This window comes from Pseudochaenichthys georgianus, chromosome 11 (genome assembly GCF_902827115.2).
Source record: "Pseudochaenichthys georgianus chromosome 11, fPseGeo1.2, whole genome shotgun sequence".
NCBI classification, from domain to species: Eukaryota; Metazoa; Chordata; class Actinopteri; order Perciformes; family Channichthyidae; genus Pseudochaenichthys; species Pseudochaenichthys georgianus.
Genome location: NC_047513.1, coordinates 22790328 through 22808180, shown reverse-complemented (window position 1 = coordinate 22808180; position 17853 = coordinate 22790328). Strand labels below are relative to the sequence as shown.

Genomic DNA, 17853 nt, shown 5'->3' with positions numbered 1-17853 from the left:
TTGTTTACATCCATGTTTGTTAGTATTCTTCTTCTCTCCTTTCTTTGCTTTTGCAGGACATTTTGGCGTGTTACTGCCACCTAGTGATCAGTGGAAAAGAGTCACACCTGTATTGAGGCACGTGTTAAACAAAATGGGGACCAACTCGTTGAAAACAGCCGGAAAGGGAGGGACTTCGCCTCTCTATTCAAACAAGGCGCGGGGGGCGGGGCGTATCTCCATGTAAATCCTATCGGAATCGGATCGATCAGGCTAAACTAACCTGTAGCTGCTCCGTCCACATTCACAACAACATCATTCAGACATAAATAAAGCAGCGACTGTATTCACCATGACATAGACAGTCTGTGTTTTGTATATGTTTAACTTTTGTCCAGTTTCTGAACAGATATGAGGAGCTGTGAGGTCTGAGTGTGTGCTAACAGCTAATGGCTGAGGTGTTGGGACATGTTGCGCTGTCGGGTGCTGACCAATCACGAAGCGTCATTTCTTGACTGTCAGCAAAAACAACCAAGCACAGCAGTGCTTCTCTGGCTGGCTCTGTCCAATCACAAACAAAAAGTGTTCTCCTAAAGGAATACCCTTTCCGTCCAATGTGAAATGCTGCAGCGTTTTGTGAAATGCTGTTGTGTTTTCTGAAATGCTGTAGTGTTTAGTGAAATGCTGTGGTGTTTAGTGAAATGCTGTTGTGTTTTCTGAAATGCTGTAGTGTTTAGTGAAATGCTGTTGTGTTTTCTGAAATGCTGTAGTGTTTAGTGAAATGCTGTGGTGTTTAGTGAAATGCTGTTGTGTTTTCTGAAATGCTGTAGTGTTTAGTGAAATGCTGTGGTGTTTAGTGAAATGCTGTTGTGTTTAGTGAAATGCTGTGGTGTTTAGTGAAATGCTGTGGTGTTTAGTGAAATGCTGTGGTGTTTAGTGAAATGCTGTTGTGTTTTCTGAAATGCTGTGGTGTTTTGTGAAATGCTGTGGTGTTTAGTGAAATGCTGTGGTGTTTAGTGAAATGCTGTTGTGCTTTCTGAAATGCTGTTGTGTTTTCTGAAATGCTGTTGTGTTTTCTGAAATGCTGTTGTGTCTTGCACTTCAGGGCCACCATACCATCTTACCTACATTCACTTTAGAGGGCCCACTGCTGACAACCATGCCACTTTAAAGTCTACAGAGCCATTTACAAAAGTAGATCCTAAATATCCAGCATGTCTTCAGATATATTCAGTTCTCCTCCACTAAAAAACATAAAAAGGCTGTTTCCACCTTGATCAACAGAAGAGGGAAAGTGTGTCTGCACTCACCTTACAGGTGCCCCTGGAGTTGTCTTTGAAAACAAAAAAGTTGTACTCACCAAAATACATTGTATGTATCCTTGATGTCAAACAAACGTGATGAGAGCATTATTTTCCCATGAAATATATTAGCAGTTGAGTTTTTCCAAGTATTTAAATACAGCATTGTTTACATCCATGTTTGTTAGTATTCTTCTTCTCTCCTTTCTTTGCTTTTGCAGGACATTTTGGCGTGTTACTGCCACCTAGTGATCAGTGGAAAAGAGTCACACCTGTATTGAGGCACGTGTTAAACAAAATGGGGACCAACTCGTTGAAAACAGCCGGAAAGGGAGGGACTTCGCCTCTCTATTCAAACAAGGCGCGGGGGCGGGGCGTATCTCCATGTAAATCCTATCGGAATCGGATCGATCAGGCTAAACTAACCTGTAGCTGCTCCGTCCACATTCACAACAACATCATTCAGACATAAATAAAGCAGCGACTGTATTCGCCATGACATAGACAGTCTGTGTTTTGTATATGTTTAACTTTTGTCCAGTTTCTGAACAGATATGAGGAGCTGTGAGGTCTGAGTGTGTGCTAACAGCTAATGGCTGAGGTGTTGGGACATGTTGCGCTGTCGGGTGCTGACCAATCACGAAGCGTCATTTCTTGACTGTCAGCAAAAACAACCAAGCACAGCAGTGCTTCTCTGGCTGGCTCTGTCCAATCACAAACAAAAAGTGTTCTCCTAAAGGAATACCCTTTCCGTCCAATGTGAAATGCTGCAGCGTTTTGTGAAATGCTGCGGTGTTTTGTGAAATGCTGCAGCGTTTTGTGAAATGCTGTTGTGTTTTCTGAAATGCTGTAGTGTTTAGTGAAATGCTGTGGTGTTTAGTGAAATGCTGTTGTGTTTAGTGAAATGCTGTGGTGTTTAGTGAAATGCTGTGGTGTTTAGTGAAATGCTGTGGTGTTTAGTGAAATGCTGTGGTGTTTTCTGAAATGCTGTGGTGTTTAGTGAAATGCTGTGGTGTTTAGTGAAATGCTGTGGTGTTTTCTGAAATGCTGTGGTGTTTAGTGAAATGCTGTGGTGTTTAGTGAAATGCTGTTGTGCTTTCTGAAATGCTGTTGTGTTTTCTGAAATGCTGTTGTGCTTTCTGAAATGCTGTTGTGTCTTGCACTTCAGGGCCACCATACCATCTTACCTACATTCACTTTAGAGGGCCCACTGCTGACAACCATGCCACTTTAAAGTCTACAGAGCCATTTACAAAAGTAGATCCTAAATATCCAGCATGTCTTCAGATATATTCAGTTCTCCTCCACTAAAAAACATAAAAAGGCTGTTTCCACCTTGATCAACAGAAGAGGGAAAGTGTGTCTGCACTCACCTTACAGGTGCCCCTGGAGTTGTCTTTGAAAACAAAAACGTTGTACTCACCAAAATACATTGTATGTATCCTTGATGTCAAACAAACGTGATGAGAGCATTATTTTCCCATGAAATATATTAGCAGTTGAGTTTTTCCAAGTATTTAAATACAGCATTGTTTACATCCATGTTTGTTAGTATTCTTCTTCTCTCCTTTCTTTGCTTTTGCAGGACATTTTGGCGTGTTACTGCCACCTAGTGATCAGTGGAAAAGAGTCACACCTGTATTGAGGCACGTGTTAAACAAAATGGGGACCAACTCGTTGAAAACAGCCCCATAAAGCTATTGATGGTCTGAAAAATCCTCTTATAACCATTACTTATGGATTTAAGATATGTATGAACAAGTAGTGATGTGTGATATCACAACTAAAAACCAATCATGGTTCTCAAGGAACATATAAAAAAAAGTTATAATAAATTTAAAGTAGGACAAAATAACCCTGAAACTGTCAAGTTATGATTCCAAGCATATCATGTCACGTTTTACATGACCCTTTTCAAAAGGTAAGAGCAAGAATGAACTGACGCAATCTATGTTTACCACCGGATACTGTGCCTGTACTTTTGAAAGATAGATTTAATTACAGATGGTGATGATCAGATAATCACTTTAATAACCAAACAATGTTATGATGTGATTTCTCACAATTTATCATTTGACCATTAGTTATAGGCTGCTATAGGCCTATTATTGATAACAAAATATATGATATGACAAGATGATACAAATGTAGAAATAGGTTGTTTAACAATCACTGTTGACTTTCACTGACATATTGAGTTGTATCAAACCACTACCCTATTATTTATCTTTGTGATGGAACAAATGTTAAAACAAGGTAATTTAACAATCAAAGAGTAGGCCAAGGCTACACACATGTACAAAGAGGTAATTTAACAACCACACACGACACATGCATAATTCACACACATAATACATTTAATCAAATTACTAGCTCGTGATTTCCTCCCATTATGGTGTTTTGTTGTCTTTTAACGGTGTCCAGAAGTGTCCAAACCGAGTGCAAAGACGCTGAGAAGAGGCTGCCTCCCCCCGTTGTGCTCGGCACACAGACCGAGATAAGGCGAGGAGGAGCTCCACCACACACACGCTCATTCGCATAGCCGGGAGGCAGTTAGACGCTCTTGGATTACCGGGCAGCGAAGTGTCACCGCTCAGACCGGCTCCAGATCGGCACTCCTCCACCGCACCGCCGATCATTAATCCCTCTCATAAAAAGGCAGACACCTGGGCAAAGCCGCGGCAGTAAACAGCATTTGATTTATTTTTTTATTATGGTTTTTATCTCTGTGGATGCAGAGAAAAAAGTTTGTATTGACGCTGCGTTGAAAATGAGAGTCAAGTCTCCAGGAGGGACAGCACCGGGCTTCTCCTCAGCATCTGTCTCTTTCTCTGGGGCTGCTGTTTCCAAAATCTGTTCAAGTGAGGTAAGTCACTGATCGAGGATTTTCTTCTTATTAACTTATTTTAGTTACTGCTGCTGCTGTTACGATTAGTCTGCTAAATTGGGGATTGCATTTTCAGTTTGCCTGTCAGTCAATTTTAATCCAAATTATTTTTTTTCGTGACACATCTACTAGCACTGATGAAGGAGAAATGTCAAATGTGCTCCTCTTTGCACAGGGTTATGGTGACTGTGTGCAATGTTTATGTTCTAGGGATTATATTAATTATTATTTAAGGATTAATATTATTGCAGCCTGTATTTGGTGCTTAAATCCGAACACCAGCTAAACTCAAGAGTATTTTAAGCAAGGGAAAAAATGCAAGATGTGACTCATACTGATGTGCTGTACAGTTGTCTATGGTTCTCTTTTTATATGGCTGAAAAACTCAAGTCAAGGCATTCTGGTAAATACAGTAATCCACATGGTATTTCAAATAAACCAATGCTAATCTGCTAATTTCTGTGCAGATCGGATACCACTTGGTGAGTCAATGCAAATGTATTGAGCTATTTTCCATACAAACTGTGCACATATTGCAGCTCGGTTTCTTCTAAACGTGTCCTCTTTGCAACCAAAAATATGTGAATCCTGTACGGCACACACACATTCACTCTCTCACGACCTACACAGCCACACACAGAAATGATTGCTTTGTATCCACACAGGCTCCTGCTTTTCTTCAAGAAAAATAAACCAGAACACAACTGGAGAGTCATCTGCTGGCATTAATTATCATTTTAAAAGGTAATAAATACACATTAAGACCCCCCCCCCCCCACACACACACACACACACACACACACACACACACACACACACACACACACACACACACACACACACACACACACACACACACACACACACACACACACACACACACACACACACACACACACACACAAAACAGCAGTCACACAGCGTGCAATTCACAAAGGTTGACATGCATACACAGATTAAAGGTCAATGCATGCAACCTTTCTGCACTTGCTGTATTAATCATAATGCCACACTCGAAGGACACGGTGTGGGTGTCGAGGTGAGACTTAGACTGCTTTTTGCTTTGCTCCAAGAAAAAGCGGTTGACTTTTCATGAGTTATATTTTCATCCAAATCCACCCAGGACTCTGTCTCCCTTCTCATCCTTCTCAACGCTTGAAACCACCTACATGCATTCACCCTCATATTGATTATATTAGCAAAACCGTGGAAAGGGAAAATAAGCATTCCTTCATGGACCCATCGGCCCGCAAGCCGGAAACAAATTAATCCAAAATCGCCGAATGCTGCGTGCCTCTGTTCAGTCTCCAGTTGTGGAGGAAACAGAGCAGAAAGCTGAAGTGACTGCCTTGAAGATGTCTTTGGCTAAATTGGGATTCTTCTTTTGGGGATTCCTTGGTGTTTACGTAACCGTGTTTAGAGTAATGGCATGTGTCATCTGGGGGTTTGTTAGAGGCGATGGTGAGTGGAGCTGATATGAATGCGAGGAATGAGAGCTTCTCAGTATACTGATCTCCAAGTATTGTGCACTCCAGACAAGGACAAGAATAGCAACAAACACACAGAGAGGATGTCAGAGAAAGGGAGGGAAACAGAAACAGCAGGCTATGAGAAAGACGGCGATGAAGTGATGCATGCAGACAGCAGGCTGAGATATGTTCAGAGCCCCGCAGTGAGTTGGGCTGCGCTGGCATCGTGTTTGGCTGCTTTCTGAGTGTCAGAGATAAGTCCGCACGCTGTCTGTCGGTCTGGTCTGTGACGGGTGAGCGGGCAAGCCAGCAAGCAGAACATTCACTCCCCGTTTCAAGGAGCAGCAGCGAGAGGTCTGCTTGGAAATATGAAAAAGGAGAGGCAGGCCTTAGAAGGGACAGTGTGCATCAAATTCAAGAACTGCATATGTGAGATATCAGTGGCTTCCAAGGGTTTGGAAAATGCTTTACGTCCAACTGAAATGGAAATGGATAAACAGGGGGGATACACACTTGTGCAGCATCTCTGTGCGTTTGTATCGGAATGGGATGAGGGCGACTGCCATGGGAAAAACTGCATAAATGCAAATACACAGCTTTACCTAATGGGTAATGAGTCATGCAATTAGGTCCCATCACTCAGGGAAAGTCAGCGACTATCTTCCGCTTGTTTTTATTCCTAAATATTAATCAAGCTAATGCACCATGTTTAATTCATAGATACATGAGATGTCCCGCAATGTCACCCTCTCTCTGTCTTGGCATCCTAATCGTGTTCATGAACAAGGCGCTCAATTAACTCCTCAGGAATTACAGTGAAACTGCTCCTGCGTGTCTCTTGGAAAATCAGAGGAATCTTGAATCATGTGAACTAACATGATTGTGGTACAGAGTTGCCAACGTAGAAAAGCCCTCTCCTTTGACTCCTAGCTGTATTAAGCTTGTCGGATAATGCAGACAATGTTGCTGTCATGGCATTGACTACTTACATTGGCTGTATTTCAAACCTCGAAAGACGAGCTGTTTGGAAATGTTCGGAGAAACTGCATAATTTGGACTGGTGTTGAAATGTCACACTTTCCCATGCTAGCACACCATCTATCATGCTCAGACCGATCCAAGGGTGTGGTTTAACCTTTTCCATTAGCACTGTGTTGTCAGAGCCAGAGGTCAGGCTTTACTTTTTCATGTCCTGCTATAGAGCCGTGCACAGCTGTGTAAAAGGATAAAGACATTAAAAAGTAGCATGAGACTCTCAAGTTGACTTAGCTGAAACCATTGAGTGAGCTGGACTGGTTATGGGGTGCGATTAAAGTTAAGTGTTACAATATGTGCAGCACAGCTGGAGCAGTTTCGCGCTCTGTCCATCCTTCATGTTCACCTCAGCGTGAGTCAGATATGAACTTTTTCCTGTCAAATGCTATTGTTTGATCGTGATTTTCCACGAAGACAAAGGGATCTGCTGTTGTAAAATTCAATTTCACAGTCATCTGTTGCAGTTGTCTCTGCCCCGTTAAGCTGATTACCAAGCACAGGCTGCATGAGCAGTTTCAGAGTAATAGCAGCTCGCATCATTTCATTTGTGCTCACTGAAAACTCCAGGAAAAAGACGCACATGAAATAAATGGATCACAATTGTCTTCATGTATTTTATGCACTGATACATCTCCTGTAAATGGTCAACTGCAGCACTTTATATGGTTGTATCAATAGGTGGTGCTAGAACAGAGTAAATGGTTGAGTGATGGCTCAGTAAACAGACACAACGGAGACGGCATAGTAGTGTGTGTGTGTGTGTGTGTGTGTGTGTGTGTGTGTGTGTGTGTGTGTGTGTGTGTGTGTGTGTGTGTGTGTGTGTGTGTGTGTGTGTGTGTGTGTGTGTGTGTGTGTGTGTGTGGTGTGTGTGTGTGTGTGTGTGTGTGTGTGTGTGTGTGTGTGTGTGTGTGTGTGTGTGTGTGTGTGTGTGTGTGTGTGTGTGTGTGTACATGTTACACATTCAATTCTGATGGATCAACATTGTCAGATGTTTTTTCTTTGTGTTTCCACTGACATGTGATATCCTTCCTCTCTCTAATACCTGAATTAAATTTGCAGCGTGGCGACAGCTGCTCAGCTAATGGCGTAACGTGCTCCCTTACTTCCTTGATCGATCGGATGGTCACTATCTTAAATCATGGGCATTTGTTAACAGAGCAGAAGAACGTGCAGTCCCACATGACACTTTTATTATTCCCCCTGCATTCATCTTACAGGTTTTCCTTATGGTAAAAATGGCCTTATAGGCTTTAAAATGTTTCTTACAAAAGGATATTGCATATGTTGCTGGGGTTATTATATTATTATTATTATTATTATTATTATTATTATATTATATATGCTGTTTTTAATGGTAAGGGACTCCAATAGGTGTCTGTATGTGGGGCAGACTGATGAAAGCCTCTTTACAGCTGTTTAATTGGTCTTTAAACGTACAATGAATTCTCCAGAATGGTTTGTTAATTTCCTCCAGGCTAATAAAGCTTTTAATGTCTTAAGGTTTACGTTTAGGTACTCCTTGCAGACAACAGTGAACAATTACTCTTTGCTAATATTGCCATTTGTCATAGACATTTCTATTAAAAAGCCTCAATTGAGTGTGAAAGCATGTCAATGCACGTGCCTTTGGGTGAAATCATTAATATATTATGCAATGTATTTCTCTCACACAGTCTTTAATCCCATCTTTATCCCTCTGGATGACATTGACAGAACATCTGTATAAAATAGCCAATTAGCATGCTAATTTCCGAACACTTCTATTTCCCTGCTGTCAGAGAAGCAAGAAAAATCATGCATGACAATTTGTTTTTCTTTTGATCTCACTGGTGTTTTCTACTCATTGCAAGTCGTTTTTATTTAGCCTGTTATTCCAATAAATACTTTGCTCAAATGTGCTTCTACTTTGGTTCACTTGTAGATCTGAGGTATCTGGTACCTGGCACCTGGTTAGACTGCCACAAATCTGCATGATTTAAAACCTTAAGAAATGTCATAGTGACATTAGGGAGGTGTGTGGTGCAGTGGTTGTGCGTTGCCGTTCGGATCAGGTTCAAACCCCACTGCAGTCAGCATGTCGTTGTGTCCCTGGGCAAGACACTTCACTCTAAAGTGTTCCTGTGGGGATTGTCCACAGTATTGAGTATGTAAGTCGCTTTGGATAAAAGTGTCTAACAAGTGACATGTAATGTCATGTATCTTATTTCTTCTTCATAGTTTCCCCAGTCTTATGTCTTAGTTATTTTTTTACTTTTACTTTTCTTGAACGATACACCGACCTGCTTTCTCCCATTTCATTGAATGTTTCCCTGTCTCTGTCTATCTCCTCGTCTCTTCATCTGTGTCCTCTATTGTCCTTTAACGCTTCGTCCTTCACAGTTAATTACATTCTCCGTCACTCCTGTTTCTTTTGCTCATTTTTCTCTTCCTTCCATCCTCCCATTGTTCCTACAAATCTTTTCACCTCCCCCCCGTGTTTGGTTATAAAACACTTCCTGAGGGTTTTTTGTTTCTTTCCAAAGTGTCAATCCCTGAATCCTTTCTGTCGCTCGGGGAGATGCAAAGTTACAGTGCACATCATTTGGAGTCACTGAAATGTTGTTAGACACGTAACAAAATAAAATGTTTTTGTTGATAATGTTTCGAGTTGGTCTGGTTGAAAATTCAAGTTACTTAGGTTTCGAAAAACATCCAAAAAGATGATTCAACCTCTCATAATGTCCCTAATCTCCACTCAGATAAGACACAGCTTCCCTGCCTTTCTGCCTGTGTTCACCTCAGATCTTCCTTGCTGTTATGCCAGCCAGGTGTCCAGATTATCACTCCAGATACAGTAGGCCTGGTTTTTTTTTCATAAATACTGACATTTAAAGTGTCGCACTGGAATATTTTTAGGCTCTTGTTTTGCAGATTTGGCATCCTCACTCAGCACTGATGCATCTGCAAACGTACCTGCAGACTGTCAAAAAGATCACTATCAAAGGCATCTTTTATTAATGAGAACTTGAGTGCCTGACGACATACAGAAGAAGAAACAAACATGTTAAAAACGCACATGAAAAGGTCATTGCCATCGCGTTTTTTTGCTATTTATAAAGATTATTATCACAGGGTAAAATGCGTCTTTATGGTAACAACATGTATTTCTTTAAAGCTATCATTTTGCTCTCAGCCAATAAATGGCTCTTCAGTTGTATTGTCAGATTAAATAAACAAAATATAACATGTTAATTATAGTGAGCCTTAGATGTGCTGGTATGCAGATTTTGACCTAATGATTACAAAATCCTTGAGGCCCATGGGAAATATCTAGCGAGAGCATTAAAGGCGCACCAAACACCTCAAGAAGACCCCTGCTGTTCAACATTGAAGCCTACCTCTCATGGGGGCTGAGAGCAAAGCCCAGCGTGGTTGGCAGCAATTAATATAGCTTTCTTTTCCCTCCAAGGGCAGTTCTGTGTGTGTGCTGTGAGACATGGGTAATTCTGACTTATTGCAATATCCCCTAGACTACCAGAACGCTCATTGATTTCCTTTACCGTTCGGCTCTTTTTCATCCTTATTTTTGGCTCTAACTTCAAGCTTTCTTTATGATTCACAGGGTCGAATGTAGTACCAGGTGCATTCACCGCCCATTAAGGTTCCCCTGATTGATTGGCGGCACCCAGGGAAAGCCTATACGCTGTTTGGATGTTGATTTCCTTTCCCTTTCAAACACTTCCTTTTGGTTGGTCTCTGCATTTTTTTTGGAAATCTGGCGGTGCATTTTCAAGTTGGATGTGACCTTGGGGCTGTGAAAAAGCACTGAAATGTGACTATTTATTTCCATGTCATTGTGATCACGAGAAAATATATTTGTCTGCTTCTTAGTTATCATTTCACACAGGTGCATCTATCCTGAATTGTTTCTAAATGTTACTAAAGAAACGGTACAGATCTGACGTCCACAAACTCCAGAGCGAGGTATTGGAATAAAACTCTTGCTGTTTACCAGTAAGCACTGTGCTCACGTGGCAGACGTGCTCTTCAGTGAAATGGTAACACTGAGTCAGAGCAGTAGAGAGCTCCGGGCGGTCTCTTTTCTGAGGGTCTGAGAGGGATTCAGGGGCTTCAGAATGAGGCTTTATGGGCTTGTTGTGCAAAGAGAGAGTGATTTGCAGCATAACCACCATGTTCCTAAAAAGCTCTCTCCGTCCACTCGCTGCTTCACTATTTTTCTCCTTTTGACACTGGCTACTTTTTTTCTTTATTTATTAATGTCACAAAATTAAGTGTTGAGTTTTCCTGCTGTACTTGTAATAACAGCACCCCCCCCCCCCTCTCTCTCTTGGTCAGGGGGTCTCAAACTCAAGGCCCGCGACTTCATTTTATGTGGCCCTGCAAGAGCTTGCAAAGAATATAATACGTTTATTATATGGTTACATGCCACTTTACAGAAGCAGGTTGCCCATAAACTACATGTCCCACAATGCATCTCGTTGTGTGACATGTGCACTGAAGAGACTTGCAATTATATGGTCTGGACTTCTGCTTTCAGACGTAGTTAATTACTAAGTTATTATCCTATCCGCTAATAATCCAATTCAGAGGCAATAATGTAATATATATAATACATTATTTTATATATATATATATATATATTGTATATTTATATAGGTACAACCGGCCCTTTGAGTGCAACATGTATGCAAATGTGGCCTGCGATGAAATTGAGTTTGACACCCCTGGTTTACAGCATCCAGACACAGCCCACTCCCTGACCCAACAGAGCGTACGAGGAACACTGTGCCCAGAAGGGATTTGTAGTTAATGCCTTTCGGCTTGAGTCCAGCGACAAAATACTTCTTTAATTGCTTCCCATAGCCCTTAGCTGCAGTGTGCTTCCTCTCCAATTGTCTATTGATGCAAGTGCGAGTTAGCACTGCAAAACAAAAGGCAGTATCCTAATGGGATCCGTATTGCAGGAAGTTTGTTGTAATCTTTGGTTCCACTTTATCAAACTTGGTCTATTTTATTATTCTATTCTGATCAGTTAATATTATCCCTTATACTTAATCGATATGTTTTGCTTTACTTTTAAGCAGATGTTATGTATATAAAATGGCTTGTGTGCATTCACGTTTGTGGATACCTTGGCTGCCTTCATTATTCATTTATCTTTTTTTTCCCCGCCCGATCGCCTCAGTGACTGACAGAAGATTTAAATTATTTTAAAAATCATATTTAATGTGGAAAGAAGAGCAGTGGTTTGGAGTGGGAGGCCTTCGGGGAAAGGATTCTTCCTCACTGTAATAACTGAGAGCATACTGTGGAAGAATGCAGTTTTTTATTTATATTCTAGAGTTGGAAAAGCAAGGCTATCTTTAAGATGTGAATTATGATGTGCAGATGTGTGGAGAGGAGGAGAGTGCCGAAAAGTAAGTCACCTAGAAGACAGCGCAGGCCTGGGCTCAGCCCATCTGTCACTGTCGTCTCTTCACTCACTTCAGAGGGAGGCTTCCCATTCATGCAAAAACTGAAATGTTTGAAATTCAATTTTAAAAAGACACATGAAAGTTACCTTATAGAAACAAGAGGTGCAACATCCTACATGTAAACATGGAGAAGGTTATGTTTGACTTACCATATGATTTGGAAAATGATAATAATAATAAAGGTTAGGACATCATGAATAAAGTCACAATAAAATAGATGGTTTTGTGACTTATTTTCAACTACTTTATTATTGTTGAATTTGTTCAATATTATGTATGATTAATTTTGTTTTATAAAAAGTGCAACAGTCTAGACCCAAGGTTGTGATATTTAACTTTTTTAGGATATACTGCATTTATTTGCTTTAGAATTGTTCTGATATCCCAGAGTTTAAGAACAAAAAGAGTATTGTAGTAAGGTGAATCCAAAATATATGTAGACAAACAATAAAATACATTTTTGAAATTTCAATTACAGCATTAAGATTGTAATGTAACCCCAACATATGTAGAGGAATTCATATAATTATATGTATATTGTGTATATTGGTAATTAAAAACCAAGAAGTTACATTTAATTTGCAGTTTAGAAATCGTTAAATTATACTAAATCATAATTATTAACTTACAAAATATAATACTTATAATTAGAAGCAATACATTATTTGTCAATTATTACTCAATTAAATCACAACTAATTATAAATCAGTAATTAATCATTAAAAGACAGTACATTCTGTAAGTGAAGGTTATAATAATCTTAATAATTATGACAATCACAGTATTTTCATAGATGTTAACTTCATGTTTGAATAATAGCAGATGCTCACAGTTTAGTTTAAATATATATTTGTATTTAGATGTACTATAGAAACACACTCTGTGTTTTCTCCCATTTCATTTTGTGAATAGTGCATTATTCATTTTAAATGACTCTTGTATTTAAATGAAAATAGATATAACCCCATTGTTTTTGTTTTTTAAACAGTACACATGTGGGCTGTTGTTACTGAGTTAATGTAATGATTTGGTACTTTTTCAGTCAGTCAGATTTTAATTAGAGTGATGTCTGTACACAAAGCAGCGTGATGGGGAAAGCACTCTATGAGCATGTCCTCCTGCTAAAACTTCATCCTGATGGTTGTAATGGGTTATTATGAGGCTCCCTGTGGTAGTAACGGTGCAGAGTATCAGCGCTCAGTCCACATCTCTCCATTGATTAGATCATAGTGGGGCAATTTGCAGCACGGCCTCTAAACGGTGGCACAGATAATGGTATCAGACAGAGGAAATGTGTGTGTGTGTGTGTGTGTGTGTGTGTGTGTGTGTGTGTGTGTGTGTGTGTGTGTGTGTGTGTGTGTGTGTGTGTGTGTGTGTGTGTGTGTGTGTGTGTGTGTGTGTGTGTGTGTGTGTGTGTGTGTGTGTGTGTGTGTGTGTGTGTGTGTGTGTGTGTGTGTGTGTGTGTGTGTGTGTGTGTGTGTGTGTGTGTGTGTGTGTGTGTGTGTGTGTGTTGCCGATAAGGACTTGGATAAGGTGATTTAAACTACTTTCAACTCACCACCAAAATGAATGCTCATGTCCGCTGAAAGCTATTAAACAGAACTTTCTATTATTTATTTCACTCAAAGACAGAATATTGAAACTGAAAGAGTGATCATCTCATTCAGAGTTATTTTTAGAGCACTGACTTCAAGCTTTCGCAGACGTTTAATAAATTAATATTGCAAGATATTGCATGACAATGACTTTTGATAAAGTATCGTTGGTGCCGTTTTCAAGGTTGTTACATTCATAAAAATAGCTCAACGGATTTTTAAATGTTCTGCCAATACTGCGTGCACCTGCCAAGTTATCCTTAAAGTATATGATTGATAGATGCGGATAGCGGCAGGCAAGGCAAGGCAAGGCAAGGCTGTTTATATAGCACCTTTCAGCACCAGGCAATTCGAGGTGCTTTACAAAAATGAAAGACATTCAGATAAAGGCATTTAAAAACAGTAAAAGATAAAAGAAACATTAAAAGAAAAACAAAAAATGAAAGACATTAAGAAAATGGCATTTAAAATCAGTCATTAAAAAGAAAAGCTAATAAAATAAACATTAAAAGATAAAAGTTACAGTGCAGTCTAAGATATGAATAGTTCAATTATTTCGGTTCTTGATTTTTTATTTATTCACAGAAGACTGACACACACACACACACACACACACACACACACACACACACACACACACTCTTTTTGCACTGTAAAGAACTGAAGAACCAACGCGTTTTACAGCATTGAAGCTCCCCACTATTATTCATTTCCTTATTCATTAATTAATTGATCTACAAAAATAGAATTTTCCAACTGTTTACCATGATTTCATTTTCAAATGTTTTAGATGTATCTGTCACTTAGCTGTTTTGTTAATTCATCTAATTAGCTCAAGAAAAGCCTTTAAAACAATTATAAAAAAATACATATATATTACCTTTCTGCTGATGTTTTGTCTTACTTTACTTCATATCACGCTTATCCCAAACATGTTGAGGTTTAGGTTATATATCTATACTCTTCGAATTGCACCATTAACATTACATCTTGTTACTGAAAATGTTCCTCAAGTTAAGGAGTTGGCAATTTGCACATGAAATGGAGAAGTGTCCTCATCACTTCTGTTCTGAACTGCAGTCAATAATCCCTGCTCTGCTAAAGCCAGCTTAATGTGGTTTTTGTTAAGGCTGGGTCAAAAGTTCAGGACCTACAATGGCAGAGACCAGATGGATTCAGTCTTTTAACAAAGTTTAATAAAGGAAAAAAGGAGCAACGAAAAAACAATCCACAAAATGAAGGTGGATCTAGTTCACGCCGGTGGCTGGCTCGAGCAGACACTGGAAAAACAGAGGAAGAAACAAAGTTACTCTTAAACAAAAACAGCAAGAGAAAATCACACTAAGCTAGGATACTACGACGTTCAGCTCTACCGAGTGAGACGGAATTCTCTGGCACTGGAGTGTGAACATGACCAGGGAGGAGTTGATTAGATGAGTACAGGTGCTCCTCATTGTGAACCAGCTGAGCCTTCTAATGATCACCACACTGCACAGGAGAGAGAGAGAAGACAGAGGGGAGGAGGAGAAAGCAAAACACCTAAACCATAACAGTTTTACTGTAGGTGCCAGGGCCAATCACAGGGTGCGAAGGAATTCACCCCCTCCCTGCCACTAGTCGATAAGGATTGCAAATGCAGCGAGAAAATATTGCATTAGGGGAAATGTAAGCATAATTTAGAAAATGGTGACAAATCATACTTGTTTAGTCAATGTTAAAGAGCCAATACATTTAGAAGAGTCCACAGTTAGCAGAACAGCTTTTCTCAGAGAAGAAATGTATGCCCTTGCTTTGGGGAGATCCAACCTCTCCATCCTCTACAAAGTAATTAGAAGGACAACAAGAATCGTCTCGCCCATGTCTGGGCTTGGTTTCATTCCAGGCAATCTTGCTCAGAGAGCTGCACTCAGGCCTGCCATTACCTGCATGCCATCTATCAGAGAAGCCTTCCAGCCTCGTTCTCTCTCACCTACACTCGCCAGACCATGACATCCGGACAAATGTATAAAGTTAGAAATATCTCACTGTTATTATGGGGGACATTCATATTCAGTTGAAGAGTTGGCTTGGTTTAGGGCTGCTCTGTCTCAATCTTATGCATTGGAACAAAAGTCTTCAACAGATTATTGTTCTTTGGCTAGAGATAACTTGTGGTCTACTGTGAGAGGAAGTTAGAATGTGTGTTTTCTTCTGTGTGTGTGTGTGTGTGTGTGTGTGTGTGTGGTGTGTGTGTGTGTGTGTGTGTGTGTGTGTGTGTGTGTGTGTGTGTGTGTGTGTGTGTGTGTGTGTGTGTGTGTGTGTGTGTGTGTGTGTGTGTGTGTGTGTGTGTGTGTGTGTGTGTGTGTGTGTGTGTGTGTGTGACATTAAAGCCTTATTTTGACGTACATTTGAAATCACCTTGTTTTGCATTTCTTAAGATTCTTTGCGTCAAGAAGGAAATAATAATTTGGGGTTTTCTGGCTTGAAATCTATTAATACTTATCAAATATGTAGCTTTTATTATAAAATATGTAAGACACCTATATGTCTTTCATTAGCATATTTTCTATGAGTTTCCTGAGGAGTTGTCCCCCCCCTGTGTAATAACAGGACACGACATTTCACAAGGACACTTGTTGTTTTCTTTGCATCAATATGAGCAGGAATGAATTGGCAACTCAATACTTCAGCAAAGAATAAAAGGCCGAGCGGAACAAAAGGAATGCTTCACTCAATGTAAAGCGGGGGAAAAGAGGATGGTGTTTTTTGTAGCATTTTTTCAATTGCACACATGAAAAGAGATATCATGAAAAGGTTGAAGCATGTTTGATGGTCAGAAGAAGTACAGAAGCACTGACATGTTTTATTTTTGCTACCGGTCTTAATGTGAATAGGGGTTTTTACTCACGACAACATTTTGAAAGCTACTTTGCTCTGCCTTGAGCTAAGAGAGAAATAGAGCTGTTTGTCGTCAGCATAGAAATTAAGAGATGTTTTATTTTCTCCTAAAACAGACCCCAATCCTTTTCTTACAGTAAAGTACACTGCTATATATTCAAAATGTCACAGTTTGGACTATTTACGTCATTTTTCAGTACTGGATTTAGGATTTCAAAAATATAACAATGCATGTATTCAGATATTAATTTAAAAGAAAGCTGAAAGTGACTTTCTTTTTATAAACTATGTGCAAATGACTGGAGATGAGAGGAAAGCAGCAGTAGAATAAGAGTAGGTGGGAGGAGGGGGATGTTGCATTATCAATTGTTCTTTAGGTTGTTTGAAAGGGAGGTTTTTTATGTTCATATCCATTACATTCAGAGTATGAATGCTTACTGAGAAGTGAGGCTAATAAGAGAACAGTTAAAGTACATTCTTTCTCTTTCTCTCTCTGTCTCTCTATCAATCTATCCTTCACACACACACACACACACACACACACACACACACACACACACACACACACACACACACACACACACACACACACACACACACACACACACACACACACACACACACAGCAAGTTTATTTATATAGCACCTTTCAGCACCAGGCAATTCAAGGTGCTTTACAAAAATGAAAGACATGCAGATAAAGGCATTTAAAAACAGTAAAAGATAATAAAAGAAACATTAAAAGAAAAACAAAAAATGAAAGACATTAAGAAAAAATACATGGATAAAAGTTACAGTGCAGTCTAAGATATGAATAGTTCAATTAAAAGCAGCGACAAAAAGAAAAGTCTTCAGCCTGGATTTAAAAGTAGTAAGAGTTGCAGCGGACCTGCAGGTTTCTGGGAGTTTGTTCCAGATATTTGGAGCATAATAACTGAACGCTGCTTTACCATGTTTAGTTCTGACTCTGGGGACAGAAAGCTGACCAGTCCCTGAAGACCTGAGAGGTCTGGATGGTTCATCATTTAGCAAGAGGTCAGAAATGTATTTTGGGCCTAAACCATTCAGTGCTTTATAAACCAGCAGCAGTATTTTGAAATCTATTCTTTGACACACAGGAAGCCAGTGTAAAGACTTCAGAACAGGAGTGATGTGATCCACTTTCTTAGTGTTAGTGAGGACTCGAGCAGCGGCGTTCTGAATCAGCTGCAGCTTCCTAATAGATTTTTTTAGTGA

General features: G+C 39.8%; 1 protein-coding gene across 1 annotated transcript in view; it reads left to right on the top strand.

Annotated features, from left to right (window-relative positions):
- Positions 1–3840: 3840 nt before the first annotated feature.
- The window catches only part of calcr (calcitonin receptor), a 76547-nt gene continuing 62534 nt past the window's right edge, over positions 3841–17853 (top strand). Inside the window, exon 1 of the mRNA XM_034093783.2 lies at positions 3841–4146. The gene's annotated coding sequence lies outside the window, so the exon portion shown is untranslated. The remainder of the gene's footprint in view (positions 4147–17853) is intronic.